At 34.7% G+C, this 5,254-nt stretch overlaps 1 long non-coding RNA gene across 1 annotated transcript; it reads left to right on the plus strand.

The window, feature by feature from the left end:
- The first annotated feature begins 2,155 nt into the window (after positions 1–2,155).
- On the plus strand, positions 2,156–5,012 carry LOC145989197 (uncharacterized). Its single transcript, XR_014441811.1, has 3 exons — positions 2,156–2,250; positions 4,241–4,378; positions 4,884–5,012. It is a non-coding gene; the product is annotated as an uncharacterized LOC145989197 (long non-coding RNA).
- The last annotated feature ends 242 nt before the right edge of the window (positions 5,013–5,254 follow it).

Below are 5,254 nucleotides of genomic sequence, written 5' to 3' on the forward strand. Positions count from 1 at the left end.
CTTCGAGCCGCTAGGGAGTCCCTTGCTGTCTGAGTCCATGCGCGGCTACAGGCATCCCTACTTTCTATGTCAGAAGTAACCTACTTCATTTCTGAAACCTTAGTTTGAAGAATCTATTCATCTATTTTTGTAACGTGTCCGGGCAAGCAGTGTCTGTCAGACACTGCATTGTTTTAAATGGATCTTGCCCTTCTAATGCGAGATTTTTGTGTTTCATCGCTGTGGAAACAATCGAGTAACATGATATTTAACCTAATGATCATTGTTACGTCCATAATTCTTATATTGATCATCATCATCATCATCATCATCATCATCGTAATTGCATTTTGCAGCATAGTATGTATGAAACATATTAGGCCGGAAGGTAGTGTGGGGAAATTGTTTTATTTGCTCATATATTTTTCATCTGTTCTATTTTAGCGTTAATAATATTTTTATGTGATGTCTTATTAAATACTTTATTCTTTATTAAACATTGTTAATACATATTCAAGTAATATTACAACTTTTATTTATATGTTTACAAACTACACAAAAAAATATCACGTTCGCAGGAAGTATCGTTTGGAGTATGTGACAAAAAATATGAGCAACAGTGTCTGATAGACACTGGTTGCCAGGTTAAAGATTTTAACAGTATAATGCGTTGCTTGCAAATATGGAAAAATACAATTATACCGAAGACCTCCATCATCTAGTGCTTACATAGAAAGCTCCCAAATCCCCTGACATAGAAACTTGTAGAATGAATCAATAATAAAACCAAAGTTACAAGCGTGCGGTGTTACTCTTCACAATTGGCCGGAACGTCCTTGAAATTGGTAAATATATTGAGGGGGCGCGCCTATAATTTATGCAACCACACATAGACAATGACAATTACCAGCGAAGGGTATGCCACCAAAAATCTACTGAAATAAATTGCAGAAAAGTAGAGATATAATCTTACACGAGGATAAGTCTATATACCACTCGTCATGTGTCATAAGATAATTTAAAATGCTATGCGCTCACGTCATTCTGGTTCATGGTGATGTGTTGTGGGTGCTGCACGCACCAGGAACACATATTGACATCAATCGCATTAGTCAACAACATTTTGAACGTCAGTCACACTGTAGAAAATTCATTTTCTAACACATTACGGAAAGACGCATAACTGTCCCGTGGCACATATCTAAGGCCCACCTTACACGGAAGCAAATTCTTTAAACATTTTTGCTAGCATGAATGCTACGTAAATGCTTCCAAAAATCTCATAGCAGAGAGTACTTTAGACGGAAGCGTTTCATGTAAAATTTCTGTAAGCTTTTGCGATTACAATGTATAACATATACAGCACGAAAGGCACGTCGAGTTACACCATCTATGGCGAGTTCACGGTGTTTACAATTGAGGACTAAAAGTGGTAAACGTTGTAAGTGCCAAAAGCGAAAGTGTTCCGCACATCAGCCCGTGCACACTAGTGACCTCTTTACACGCCCTTTGAACTCCTTAGAGGACTACCAGCCACATTTCACGTTTACCACATTATAAAGCATGGCACATTTCACAGTTTAACGTGGAGAACGGTGTTTGAATTATTGTGGCACTTACAGCGTTTACCAATTTTAGTCTTCAATTGAAACAACTAAACTATTCTTCCATACGTGTACAGTAAACGATATAAAGTATGTATTTAAGCATCGACATTGATTTGTACCTAAAACCATTTAATATGAAACCTTATTCCTGTTGGTTGAATAGTTATCGTGTTTTAAAAATTTGAAGTGATTCATTGTTTACATCTCACGCGGCGGCCATTACAACTGCACTCGTGACCTAGAGGTCGCTTCTGATTGGTTATGCTACGGAAATAGAGCTTGAAAAATGCTATGAAATATGCCATGGCATCTGAAATGCCATAAGATTTTTCCCTTTACACGGTAGCTTTTTGATCATGGCGTAAATGGTAAGAAAACTGCGAAGGAAAATGCTTTCCACACGTGACTCAGAATAGGCTGATACACTGTTAGAAGTTACCGTGAAATTTAATACATCCTACCGTAAAAATTTTACGGACTCGACCATGGAATCGGAAATACTTCCATACCGTTTTAGACCAAGCCGCGCATGCGCATTTGTGTCGCTTGTCAACTTTCACAGGCCAACATGGCCGAAGCGCATGTTTTTGTTGCTGTGTTGTGCTTCTTTATCGATGGTTGTGCTTCGAATGCCTGCGTGGAAAGTAAATCTACATAACTCAAGGTACGTATAATGTTTTTATTTTTTAACATAATGGAATGAAAATTCATTGTAACACAGTTTATTAGTGCTATATTATTATTATTGTACTGCTGTACTATGCAACGAAGCCAAAACCACGTGCATTTATTCAATTTGCTTGTGTAGTGGAAGATATAAATTCATCGATGTCTTTATCACATGTACCACATTGCAAATACCGGTCACTTTCATTAGGTAGTATACAAACGATATATGAAGTGCGTGTCTGTTGTTTACAAGTAGTACTCAGAAATTTTTGAAAGCAGAAACTTGCAATATCCGAGTTACGGATGGTAGAAATGTTTAGTAACAGTCTCTGAGGTACAATTTTTTCTTACTTGACAGGTTTTGATGTTTTATGTAACATAGAATGTGCTTCTAAGCGCGGAAAGCACGAACAACCGCGATATTTGATCCCAAACCACAGCTCACGTAAATTAAAAACCTCCTATCTCGGAGTACTTTCGCAACTTTTTATTGGTCAAAATTGGTGTATGCACATTCAAATAGCTTAAAATACGTGCAAATGATAACGTCACCAAACTTAGCACTACTAACAATAGTTACACTTCTATTTTGGTTTTGTGAGTTTTCAGTCCTTCGTGTTTGATTTACCTTATTTTATAATACATTTAAAATGTAAAATTAATATTTATTTTCAATTATTGACTTTTATTATTAATATTTTGGGTGCACTTGCACAAAGCCTTCGAGCTTCCCTGCTTCAGGCTAAGGAAACTAGGTACTTTACTTCACCATAACTCATTTCCCTGAGCTAAAAACAGCAGAAAAGCTACATAAACAACTTAATCTTTATAAAAAATGCAAAAACTTTCACTTGGTGGTACAGAAAGTCAAGGGTACCTAACTATTCATCTGGCATAACAGCCTAAAAGTACTGGCTGAAATTGTATGGATTTCATCAGTTGTGACTGAATGATACTGTTAATCCTGAACCTCCACACATAAATAATTCCAGGGAAGGGTTTAAAAGCTTTTCGGGAAAAAAATGACACTGTGTGCTTCAATTGTCCCCTTCCTTCACCTATCCTGTACACTGAAAAAAAAAAATCATGCAAATTAGCCGAAATTTATCTGAAAGTCCCAAAATTATAGTAAAATTCAATATTGGGTTCTAGACCCCATCACAGTAAAGATATTTTGATCTAGCTAAGGTTATCTGTTGAGAAGTATTTAATCCCATGGGAGATTTATAAATGAAGAACTGGTCTCCCAATATTGTTCATTTTATTCATAATTTTGTATTTAGGTAAGTAGAATTACATAATTTTGACAAAATTTCAAGTGAATGGTTAAAAATACAAATTTATGAGTAATTATAATAGTGTACATTTACACAAGTTGGAGGTGTTATATTTAAATTTGTATGTGAAAATAAAATTGAAACTTAGAAATTTTTATCTGCGGAACACTGAGGAATTTTCTAAGAAAATAAGATGGCAACATTGATTTTCACTAATATTAACTATTTGGATGTTCCATAACATATTGAGCATCCACTTAAAATCCTTCTGCTAGTTCTAAGCAAATAATGTGAAGTAAAAGCAAAATTTTTGTAATAATTCAAAATTCCTTCGGTTTTGCGGCAGTTTCCAAGAATGACACTTTTACATAAAAACTGAGTGGTACTGACATGAAAGATGTTAGTTCTTGGTGTTATTTTGTATTTCCCTTCAAGTTTAAGCTGTTTATGACTGCAACAATTAGCATTCATGCATATTTAACTGTAATTAGGTATCTTATGACTGATTTAAAATTCATTTTCTCTCGCAAGAATTGCAATTTTGGACAAAATTTGGATTTAAAGTTCCAGTAATCAAAACAATGACACAATATAAGTTTAATGCAGTAGATTTAGGTAATTTATGGTTTAATTGTTATCATTAAGTTTAAAACTACAAAATTGTTAATAATTTATGGTTTTTCATGCTCAAAATTCATTTAATTACAGGTTTTTATGAGAAATTCTGATTTTAAGTCTGGAAAGTAAAAGATATGCCAAGAACTGTGCCAATGGGTAGTGAGCTGTGAAATTTCTGTGGGAGGTCCTAGAAACTGCATTGGAACCTCTTTTGGACAAGATCCACAAGTAAGTTGCTTTTCATGTTTTCAACTTGAGCCTGAAGCAACAAAATACCCACCCCTCCTCCCATTAGAAATGGATCCAATAAGTTTTTATAAGAAATTTGAAATGTTACTCACTCAAGGGTTGGAAGTTAGCTTGAAAGATAAATAAAATAAATCATGGTAAAGATTATTGAAAGTTTTCAATCTTGTGTTCTGACAACTATTATTCAATCCCTTTACCTTTACTTTCCATGTGAATGGCTGTATGTGAAAAGAGTGGGTCATGGAATTGAACAATTACTTGAATTGATACTAACACACAGGGCCTACTTTTTTTAAAAAAATGCTGCCAATTTATCATACAAACTCCTGTAACTATTTAAGGTCAGGGTGGGCTTTCCTTAAAAGTGGGCCAATTGACATTCTTTGAAATAACCCTTCCGTGTACTGAATGCAAGTTTTTTTTTTGTTTGTTCATATATTTGATATTTTGAATGAGATTCTTAAATTTATTATTGTTATTACAGGATCGTCCCTAATAGAATGCATGGAAATTATGCTTTCAATTGAGCAAGAATTGATAGAATGCTTGGCTTCCTGAATGCTATATCAGTATCCATTTCAAGCATGCAACACATTGGAGTTTGGCAAAAGGTATGTTGTATCATGTGTGAATGGAACACTGCACAAACTTTCACATAATAATTAAAAAGCTCCAAGTTTGTAGTTAAAATATTTTTAATTCTCCTGAAATATTCACATCAATTCAGTGCATAAAACAGGTGGTTGGGTCAGTGGCAATGTGGTTTTAGTGCTAGACCCATACTTTAATCACCAAACATTCAGAGTTTGAGTCTTCTTGTCAGTATTGATGTGGTTTGTTGTACAATGAGATGCA

This window comes from Lepisma saccharinum, chromosome 6 (genome assembly GCF_977018435.1).
Source record: "Lepisma saccharinum chromosome 6, izLepSacc3.1, whole genome shotgun sequence".
NCBI lineage: Eukaryota > Metazoa > Arthropoda > Insecta > Zygentoma > Lepismatidae > Lepisma > Lepisma saccharinum.